At 39.6% G+C, this 11,037-nt stretch overlaps 1 long non-coding RNA gene across 1 annotated transcript; it reads left to right on the top strand.

Moving 5' to 3' along the window:
* Positions 1 to 7,525: 7,525 nt before the first annotated feature.
* Positions 7,526 to 8,311, top strand: LOC145614808 (uncharacterized). Its single transcript, XR_014107167.1, has 3 exons — positions 7,526 to 7,704; positions 7,811 to 7,874; positions 8,172 to 8,311. It is a non-coding gene; the product is annotated as an uncharacterized LOC145614808 (long non-coding RNA).
* The last annotated feature ends 2,726 nt before the right edge of the window (positions 8,312 to 11,037 follow it).

The raw sequence follows: 11,037 nt of genomic DNA, 5'->3' as shown, positions 1-11,037 counted from the left end.
TGAAGAATCAGCGGTTGTGCTTTGCTTTGCACTCTTCCAACTAAACGCTCCTCCATTGAGACAAAATATGTATCCTAATTGTGACTTGAAGTCGTCTCTGTCTGTCTGGAAGCTTGCTTCGGTATATCCCTCAACAACCAATTCATCTTTACCACCATAGACCAGGAATTTATCCTTGTTCCTTTTCAGGTACTTTAGAATATTCTTGGTCGCAGTCCAATGCGCCTCTCCTGGGTCTGATTGGTATCGGCTCGTAGCACTTAAGGCATACGATACATCTGGCCTAGTACATATCATGGCATACATGATCGATCCAATAAGCGAAGCATACGGAATTCGACTCATCCTTTCTCGCTCATCAGGTGTCTTTGGACACTGCTTCTTGCTTAAGGTTATGCCATGTGACATGGGTAGGTGCCCTCTCTTGGCTCCTTCCATTTGGAATCGAGCCAGTACCTTATCAATGTAAGTACTCTGACTCATTCCAATCATCCTTTTTGATCTATCCCTATAGATCTTGATGCCTAATATGTACTGAGCCTCTCCCAAGTCTTTCATTGAAAAACATTTCCCGAGCCAAGTCTTTACATACTCTAGCAATGGAATGCTATTTCCAATGAGCAAAATGTCATAGACATATAAGACTAGGAAGGCGATGTCACTCCCACTGACCTTCTTGTAGACACAAGACTCATCTGGATTCTTGATAAAACCAAACTCACTGATGGCTTCATCAACCCGCAGATTCCAACTTCTGCTTGCTTGCTTTAATCCATAAATGGACTTCTTAAGCTTGCATACCTTCTTAGGATTATTCTGGTCGACAAAACCTTCAGGTTGTGTCATATACACAGTTTCTTCCAAAATCCCATTGAGGAAGGCAGTTTTGACGTCCATCTGCCATACTTCATAATTGTAATATGCAGCAATCGCTAGAAGAATTCGAACGGACTTAAGCATAGCAACTGGAGAAAAGGTTTCATCATAATCAACGCCGTGAATTTGCCTGTAACCTTTTGCTACCAGCCTTGCTTTGTAAATAAATACATTTCCATCTTTGTCGGTTTTCATCTTGAAAATCCATTTACATCCGATAGGTGTGTAACCTGCGGGTAAATCAACCAAGTCCCATACTTGATTTTCAAACATGGAGTCCATTTCGTATTTCATGGCCTCTTGCCATTTTGCAGAGTCGGGGCTCGACATAGCTTGTTTGTAGGTTGCCGGCTCATCTCCATCCACTACTAGGATGTCCAGATCTTCGGTTAATACAACACCGAGATATCTGTCAGGTTGAGATCTTGGCCGAGTCGACCTACGTAGGGTAATGGACTGAGCATTTGCATTGTCGGGTTGACTTTGCATATTTTGACTTTGACCAATGTCAACAGCTGCTTGGTAAGCACTTTGATTGTCAACTTGTCCTTGTTGCTCGTCCTCTCGAACTTTGTCGAGTTCAATTTTCCTCCCACTTGTCTTTTTGGAGAGATGCTCCTTCTCCAAGAAGACACCATCACGAGCAACAAACACTTTGTTCTCGGATTTTTTGTAGAAGTAATACCCTTTGGTTTCTTTTGGATAACCCACAAAGTAAACCTTGTCAGATTTCGGATGAAGTTTGTCAGAAATGAGTTTCTTGACATATGCTTCGCATCCCCAAATCTTGAGAAAAGACAACCTTGGCGGTTTGCTTGTCCATAATTCATATAGAGTCTTTTCCACTACTTTTGACAGAGCACGATTTAGTGTGAGTGCCGCAGTTAAAAGTGCATGTCCCAAGAAAGAGAATGGAAGTTCACTAAGACCCATAGTAGATCGGACCATGTCTAACAGGGTTCGATTCCTCCTTTCAGATACTCCATTCCATTGAGGAGTTCCTGGAGGTGTCAACTCTGAAAGTATTCCATGTTCTTTCAGATGGTCATTTGAACTCTTGGCTCAAATATTCGCCACCTCGATCCGATCGAAGCGCTTTGATTTTCTTGCCGAGTTGGTTTTCAACTTCTTTCTGAAATTCTTTGAATTTATCAAACTATTCAGATTTGTGTGACATTAGATAGACATAACCATATCTACTAAAGTCGTCCGTGAAGGTTATGAAATACCGATAACCACTCCTTGCGGGTGTACTCATTGGTCCACATACATCGGTGTGTATTAGTCCCAACAAGTCACCGGCCCTTTCTCCTAACTTGGAGAATGGGTGCTTTATCATCTTGCCTAATAAACATCCTTCGCAATTCTCAAAGGATTCTAAATCAAATGAGTCAAGAATACCTTCTTGTAGAAGTTTCTTGATGCGTTTGATGTTAATGTGGCCAAGGCGACAATGCCACAAGTAAGTTTGACTAGACTGTGTAGTCTTAGCTTTCTTTGCAGGATTATTAACGTTATAAATTTCCTTGTCTAGTGATAACACATAAAGACCATTTTCTGAATGTGTCGTACCATATAAAACATTATCGAGATAAAATGAACATGTTTGGTCTTTAACTCGAAATTCAAAACCTTTGGCGTCCAATGCCGAAATTGAAATGATGTTTTTGGTAATGTTGGGAACACAATAAACATTGTCAAGTTCAAAAACTAGCCCCGTGGGCAAAGACAAACTAAGACATCCTACGGAAATAGCACCAAACCTTTCTCCATTTCCTACCCGGAGCTCGATCTCTCCCTTCTCTAGCCTCCTAGTGTTCCTTAGTGCCTGTGAATTGGAACAAAGGTGTGAGCCACATCCGGTATCTAATACCCATGAAGCCGAGCTAGTGAAGTTAAAGTCTATAACGTAAATACCTGATGTAAAAGCAACGGTTCCGTTCTTCTTATCTTCCTTGAATTTGAGGCAGTCTCTCTTCCAATGTCCCTTCTTCTTGCAATAGAAGCATTCAGAATCAGACTTAGAAGATGCTACCTTTTTCTCCTTGTTGTCTTTGGTAGCTTTCGCCTTAAGCGGAAAGTTCTTCTTCCCTTTCCCCTTGAAGCCCTTCTTCCTTTTGCCTGCCCTTTTGAACGGCTTACCCTTCTTAACCATGAGCATATCATGCTTTCCCTCATCCTTGAGCGTCTTCTCAGCTTGCTTCAACATCCCATGAAGCTCGGTGAGGGTTTTCTCCATGCTATGGATGTTGTAGTTCATCTTGAACAGGTCATAGCCTTTGTGAAGGGAATGGAGAATGATTTCAATAGCCATTTCAGTTGAATACCCCGCATCAAGCCTTCCCATGTTCTCAAATAATCCGATCATTTTGAGCACATGTGGGCTGACTGGCTCTCCTTTCTTGAGCTTAGTCTCAAGGATCTGCCTGTGGGTTTCAAACCTTTCAGTTCGAGCCTGCTCTTGAAACATATTTTGTAACTCATAAATGATCTCATAGGTCGATTCCTTCTCGAAGAAGGTTTTCTGAAGCTCAGGAGACATAGTGGCTAGCATTACGCACTTGACATCCCGATCGGCTACTTGCCATCGGTTAAGGGCCGCTAGAGTTACCTCCTCATTGGGAGCGTCGGGCATTTCCTCATCAAGGACATACTCTTTATGTTCTTGCATAAGAACAATGCGCAAATTCCTTTGCCAATCAAGGAAATTGGTACCACTCAACTTCTCCTTGTCGAGAATTGAGCGTAATGAAAACTGATTGTTTGGGGTTGAAGACATGATTCTATAATTGAAATAATTTTAATGAAAAACCATTCAAAATTACTTAAATAAGATTGAATTTTATTCATGCAAATTTTCAATACTTATTTGACGTCTTATTCACACGTAAAATTTGTCCCTATTTTGTGAAAATAAGGCGATTCCAAGATCCGAAGAAACAAAGAGTGGTTAAGCATGCTTTGGCTTGTCTTAAACACTCAATCTTATAGGGTAAGCATTGCCTTGCTAATGGCTCTAAGCCACTCTTGTTTAGACAATCGTCACATCTAATGCATCTTTGACGATGTATCTCTTTTGCCACGGTATGTGAGGACTCCTCACTCATACCGATGAGTTAAACTAAAACCAACGTGCACACCCGGTGTGCCTTATGCCCCTTGGAGAAGTGATGGCACCTCGCTTTGGCGTAGCCTACCATCACCATCGTCCGTTTAGTAAGTGTTGTTTTGGAAAGGCAAGTTTGACTCAATATTATTAGGGACCTAGGATTTCTATGTTGGTTGATTTAAGTGAACTTAACTAATCATCGCAACATCAAGAAAACCTAAAACATGCATATAACGAATAATTCACACACATATATACATAAGCATAAAATATAGAGCGAAATTATAGATGCATATTGGCAACTAGCATGACCCCTTGAATTCTTCATATCTTCAAAAGGTCTTCATTTGCAATTCAAGGCTTTGTCTTCCAAGATACGCCGTCTTCAAGACTTAACCAAACTTTGTAAAAACTAGTGTCTACAACTAGTAATAATCTAAATATTAAAGTACAAAAATACTTAACGGTGCATAGACCGTATTTAGATTTACAAAAATACATAACGGCACGCAGTCCGTATTTTCTATCCTAGTCGGGTCCCACTAGTTTCCATTTCATAAAACCTGTGAGAGAGAATATATATATATATATATATATATATATATATATATATATATATATATATATATATATATATATATATATTCCATTCATCCATTCACTATTTGTGAATGGCCCATACAATTTACAAATTTAAAACAAAGTAAAATACATTTAAACAACTCGCGCACTAGTAACTAATCTAAATGGTTAATCCGATTAACACGCCTAATTAAAACTAGTCAAAGTTGTTTAACCGATTATATAATTTACGTCATTAATAATTGAAGCTCCCACTAAATTCTGCATTTCCTTAATTAATCTAATTAATTAAGTCGGTAGCACCCAAACTTGTCAAAATGAAATTTTGCCAATGCCTCTCAAAACCGAGGCCTAGCCTCCCAAAATTTTAATTAAAATAAACAAAATTAATTAAAATAAATAAAACGGCAAAATAATTAACATTAAACCTACTACGGCTAGTCACCTCACCGCACCAAGCATACGCACATGCCAAAAACACGAACACACGACCCACGGCACACGGCCGCGAGCTGCTGCCACGGCACAGCCGCACGTGGCTGCTACAGCCCGCGTGTTGCTGCCGTGCGTGGCTGCTGCCGCGCGTGTGGCCGCAAGCAAGGCGGCGCTGCCGCCTTGGCAGCCACATATGGGCTGCTATGCAGCCCGGCTCGTCAAGGTGATGCATTGCCTCGTTTTGCGTGCCACGGCCTCGGGATTTGATCCCTTTTCGCGAGACAACAATAATTAATTCTAAATTAATTTTAGAACTAATTTAGAGAGCAAAATAAAATTTTAAACAAGTCTAACTTAATAAAATTTTCAAAGTGCAAATAACCAAAATAATTCCAAGAACCAATTTTAATTAAATTGGTTTAGCTTGGTGCAACATAAAATTGAGGCAATTTCTCACTTTCAATTTAATCAATTTAAATTAAACTTGAGAATTTTACAAAGTAAAGGGAAATTGGAAAAATATGAACTTTAATGTTCAAATGAAAATTCCAACATCTAAATTTTGTGAATCCTTGAAAATTATATCTTCCAACATGAAGATAACCAAATTTCTATCACAAAAATCGAAACTTTATGTTTCCAATCAACTCAAAATGATTAAAACATCAAAGTTTAACACAAAATAACATGGAATTTAGTGGTTTTTTAAAGTTTCAATCACTTATCACATATAAAGATTGAATCTTTAACACTTAGGAAGCCTCAAAAATAAAACTTTTACACTAAAAAGCAATTAGTTTGCAATTATGTGAAAATAAATCAACCTTTAAGCATCAAATACTACCAATTAAGTGTGCTTTAAGGGGACATAAAATTGCAGAAAATAATGCTGATGCGTGGTGCGGCTGCGGCTGATGCGTGGTGCGGCTGTTGCTGTGCCTAGCCGCGGCTGGTCGTGGCTGCTAGCACGGTTCGCTAGCTCGCACCAGCCAGCCATGGCTCGGCTTGGTGCTTGCTAGCCACCTTTGCTAGGACATTTTGCCCCTAGCATTCGGATGCTCGGGGCACCCCGATGCTAGGGGTATTTTTGGGAATATGGTCGATTTATTATTATTTTGCGCGTCTCGTCTTTTATCATTTTGACTCGACTTCCGACGATCGTTTTTGACTCTCTAAGCTCGAATTACCGACGTCTAAATATTTAACACTCGGGCGACGAATTAATTTCTTCCGAATTAATTCGTCGAGTTGGTTCGCATATATATGCTTGGGTGTGACCCGAAGGGTTCAGTCAAGATTAAGCTGTAATATTAATTATATTAATATTACTGATCGGAAGCGGCCTCCACACAGGCATTCCGATCACTTGACCTTACTGAATATATTAGCTTTCTAATAATTCTGAACCCGCTATCAGAATAATACACTTGTTCGAAGGACATCATTCCTTTCACGAAGAAGCAACAACTCGCATTGGGGATCATCGAGCTTAGCAACAACATTCATTAGCACAATGGTCTTCGAGACTCTCTGCGAAACAAGCTCACCACAGAAAGAGGAATCAGCACCAACAAGACCACCCAGAAACTTAACTCTATGCATAGGGCAACCAATATCTGGAGGAAAGACACCGACGAGACGGCTACGAGGGTCCTCTGAGGGCCAGAATACTTCCGTTTTGTCAACATTGACATGAAGACCGAGACCAAGTCCCTCCGCCAAAATTAACTCCAAAACCTTTCCTACCACTAAGGTATCACCAACTATATCTAAATACCATGCTTGCAAACATAAGTCAAAAGAATCCCTGATTTGGCACAGTAATGGCTGAAGAACAAAAGCAACAAGCAAAGGGCCTAGAGGATCACCCTATTGCACTCCCTGACACGACCATAAGATATGCTCCCCGTAAAACAGTCTGGCTGGAGTAGATTAAAAGAATTCAACCCATTGCGAGAGAGCTGGACAACGGAGACGAACCTCACGCAACAAAGCTGAACGGTTTACCAAATTAAAGGAATTCTAGAAATCCACTAGTAACATGGAGAGGCCAACATCACCACCACGCGCCTCAACCAAACGATTAATAGCATGAAGAATAGCCTCACCACCCGCCGGCACCCCAACACCAAACTAAAGACCTCCTAGATAGCTTCCCAGACGCGGACCAATTAAAGTAGCCCCAACTTTTGAAACTAGACGCCTCCAAACTATACTCATCGCAATATGTCGAATACCACCACCACTACTACAAAAATGGGCAAAAGGACCTATAATAAAAGACTCGTTGGTTAATACAATGGATATCTTTAATATAAGAGATCTAATATTAGATATAACGGGTCTTATATGTGTCAAAGGGCCCACCTACAATTTTGGAAAGATGGAGTGTAAAAAATAAGAGACCCGTGATTTACCTTAACATGTCTCTTATGTGTGTAAGGGCCCACCACTTAAACCAACTTTTTCTTTGGGCTGATAGCAAAACCCTATTTTTTCTCTTCTTACCCCTCATTTTCCATCACGCCGCTATTTCTTTCTCTTTCATTTTCCTCTCATCTTATTTTTCTCCCAGTGCAAAAAGCATTGATGCAACCTCTTTAACGCTGACGGTCGCGACTTCTTCCTTCTCCTTAATACCGGCGTTTAAGGTGCTCCAAGTGTAATGACGAAGATAATAGCGAAAGGTTATTTAGTTTGAGGTGCAGTATTCTCTTCTTGTTTATTGTGTTTTCCAATTAAATTTTATATTTAAGCTTCAGATGTGTTGTTAATCTCATTTTCTTTGTTTATTTAAGCTTCAATTAGGGCATCAGATTGTGGGAGTTATCTGGGTGGTTGTTGTTAATCTCATTTCTGAAGTTCGTTTCAGGTGTAAAGTGTTTATTTTTTCCTCTGTTTATTAAATTAGTTCAATTATTATGTTGTTGAAAACTAGTTTATTCATGTAAATGTACAAGTGATTCAGATTTTACTGTGATTTGTTTCAATTAATGTTAATTGTGATTGGATTATCATGTGAAACTATGGAAATTTGAGCAGAAAGTAGCATATATTCTATGTTTACTTAAGTAAGATTTATGAAATTGAGAATGATAGAAATCCAATCTGTTTCGTGGATTTCTAAATTATAACAATTCATTGTTTTAATTGTGATTGTTTTTTTCAGATCTACCTACTTTATGGCATCACAACACACAAAGCTAATTGAGTACTCAAGTCTTAATTTAGCTCATCAATTCTGCCAATTTTTTTGATGTAATTGTAATTTTAAATTTCAATAAATTCAATACATCTTTTTTGCTAGGATTTTACGTTGGTTGATTTTTTAATATTTTTTTTCATCTCATCAATTTTAATTTAGTTCATTACTAATCGTATTATTGATTATGTACAAATTAAGTATACAAATTACAAACTCCACTATATAAGTTAGCTAATCAATTTTGCAATTTATATAGCGCATTAAAAAAAAAATTCAAATGCAAACCGCAAAAAAAAAAAAAAATTATTTATTATTTTTTTTATATAAAAAAAAGAGCAAAGAGACCCGTTAGCTAACTTGACAGGTTTGTTTAATACAACTAAACAAACCCCATATCTCAAACAACGGATCTCTTTCTTTCATTAATTACCAATCTTATCACTTAGATAACAGCCCCATTATCGCTGACAACGAGTCTTTTTGTCTGCATAAACAGACCCCCCATGAGTGGGGGTCTCTTAATCAAAGAGACCCCTGAGATAGAGACCCGTTGAAAGTCGGTTTGTCATGCATATTTTAACGGGTCTTTTTTCCCATTTTTGTAGTAGTGACGTTAGTGGTTCAAAAAAAAATTAAAAATTAATAAATTGGAAAAAAAAAAAAACCCTTCTCTCCTTACCAGCCACCGCCATTCCCCTAGCCCAACCTGATTCCGCCACCACCTCGCCAAAAACCTCCCTTTTCCCCTTCCACTCCACTGAAAAAACAACGACCTTCAACAACCCACGACACTCGAAATCGCCCCACCCTTCCCCTATCCCTGAAATCGCCTGAAACTAACCCCAGCCATCCGCAAAACCACCAGCTCGCCTGCGAAACCACCCCAACCTCCGTTCTTTTTAGCCTAGCTTCGATCGCAAAATCACCTTAACTTCCCTCCTTATCTCCTTCTGCCTAGATATGCAAACAAAACTCCCCAACCTCCCCTGCGCCAATTATTAGAGATTGAATTGATGTTTTTGGTGGTTGATCGTTGATGGCTGTTGTGTGGACGTCATTGGCAATGCTATAGTTGTAGCTGTTATTGCAATGACCAAGCGGAGAACAATTAAGTGTGGATGTGGGGTGGATCGTGGCTAGTCGTTTTGGGAATTGGGAGGGTCGTCGACTTGTCGTTGGCGATGCAAGTATGTGGGAGGAGAAATTATTATGTCGGTGGTTGATGGTTTTGGGGGTTGGGAGGCCTGTCGGTTGGTGGTTGGGGGTGGATGGTGGTTTTAGGGGTTGGGAAGGCCCGTCAACTGGTGGTTCTAGGGTCGCCGGTGGTTTTGGAGGTTGGCCTAGGGTTTCATGGTGGGTTTCACGATGGGTGGAGGGAGGAGGGGGTGGCTAGGATGGTTTTTGTTATATTTTTTTTTATTTTTTTTAATATTAAGTCAATCATGTGCTAACATGTGGCATTTCCCAGCTTAACAAGAGGCGTAAGAGGAGCACTAGAAATGTATTCTCCCAACTTAGTAGGACATTTACCAGCTAGAAATGTATTCTCCCAACTCAGCAGGACATTTCCCAGCTAGAAAAAGATTAACCAACCGCGTAATAGAGTCCACCAACTTATCGTCTAAAATAGCAACTACAACACCACTCAAACAATCCATAAGGTGTTGATCACGCAAGTCGTCTCCACCGCATGACGTACCTCGCAAAAAACCCCTAATCTGATCCAAAACAACAGCAGAAGTAGCAATAAGGTGCTGATCTAAGGGAAAATCTTAGCTTGCAAATCTGCAAGAGTAGCATCATTGTAAAGGGCAAGACCAGAAGACGATAAAACCCTAACCGCATCAATGTAATGCCTGTCAGAAATCTTTCTCTTACACTGCTTAATATTACGGTCGTACAAATCATGGTCATCATCACCATCCAACAAAGGAGGAGACACATCAGCCAACGTGTCTCGCACAAGCTGCACGAAACCACCAGGCACACACCAAGAACGAATAACAGCAGTGATACTCTCTTCCTGCCTCTCACTACTAGAAACACAGCTAAATTTCGACGGAAAAATTCAGTCGGAAACACCCCGTTTTCCGTCGGAAAACCCGTTTCCGACGGAATTCCGTCGGAAGCGGTTGTCGGAAAACAATTCGTAGGAAATAGAAACTTTTCCGACGGAAATTAGTCTGTCGGGAGAGGTTTTCCGGTCCAGAAAAATCCGTCGTAAATTTCCGACGGAATTACCTGTCGTCGGAAAGTTACGACGGAATTTTCGTCAGAAAATGCATTAAAAAAAATAAAAAAAAAATCTGGTGGCACCACCACCACCAGCCCCACACCTGCACTTCACCATAACACGCCCTACCACCACACACCACCTCAAAACACCACTATAATCCGCCCACAACACCAAAATAATAAACAATAATATTTTAAAAAAATAATACAAAAAAGCGAAGAAAAAAAACCACAAAAAATCCACATATTTGATCGGAATTTCAATAAAAAGAAAAAACGACAATTAACTGTGATAATTAAAATTATTTAATAATTCATAAACTAACATTTACATAAATAATTAACTATAATCATAAATGTTCAAAAATAAAACAAGATCTAAAATTTTATCAAAATTAAAACAAGATCTAAAATTTAGTTTAAGTTAAAACTAGATCTACAAAAAAAACCTTAAATGCTCGCGAAGGTGGGTTTTTTTTTTTGCGGTGGTGTTGTTGCAGAGACCTTGAGATACTCACGACGGTAGTAGAGGCGGTGGTGTTGCTGCGACGATTGCTGTTGTTGGGCGGTGCACCGTCGTTTGAGGTTGATGTTG

Source organism: Chenopodium album, chromosome 3 (genome assembly GCF_948465745.1).
Source record: "Chenopodium album chromosome 3, dcCheAlbu1.1, whole genome shotgun sequence".
In the NCBI taxonomy this organism is placed as follows: Eukaryota; Viridiplantae; Streptophyta; class Magnoliopsida; order Caryophyllales; family Amaranthaceae; genus Chenopodium; species Chenopodium album.
Note: the sequence above shows the minus strand (reverse complement) of the source record. Positions and strands in the feature narration are given on the sequence as shown.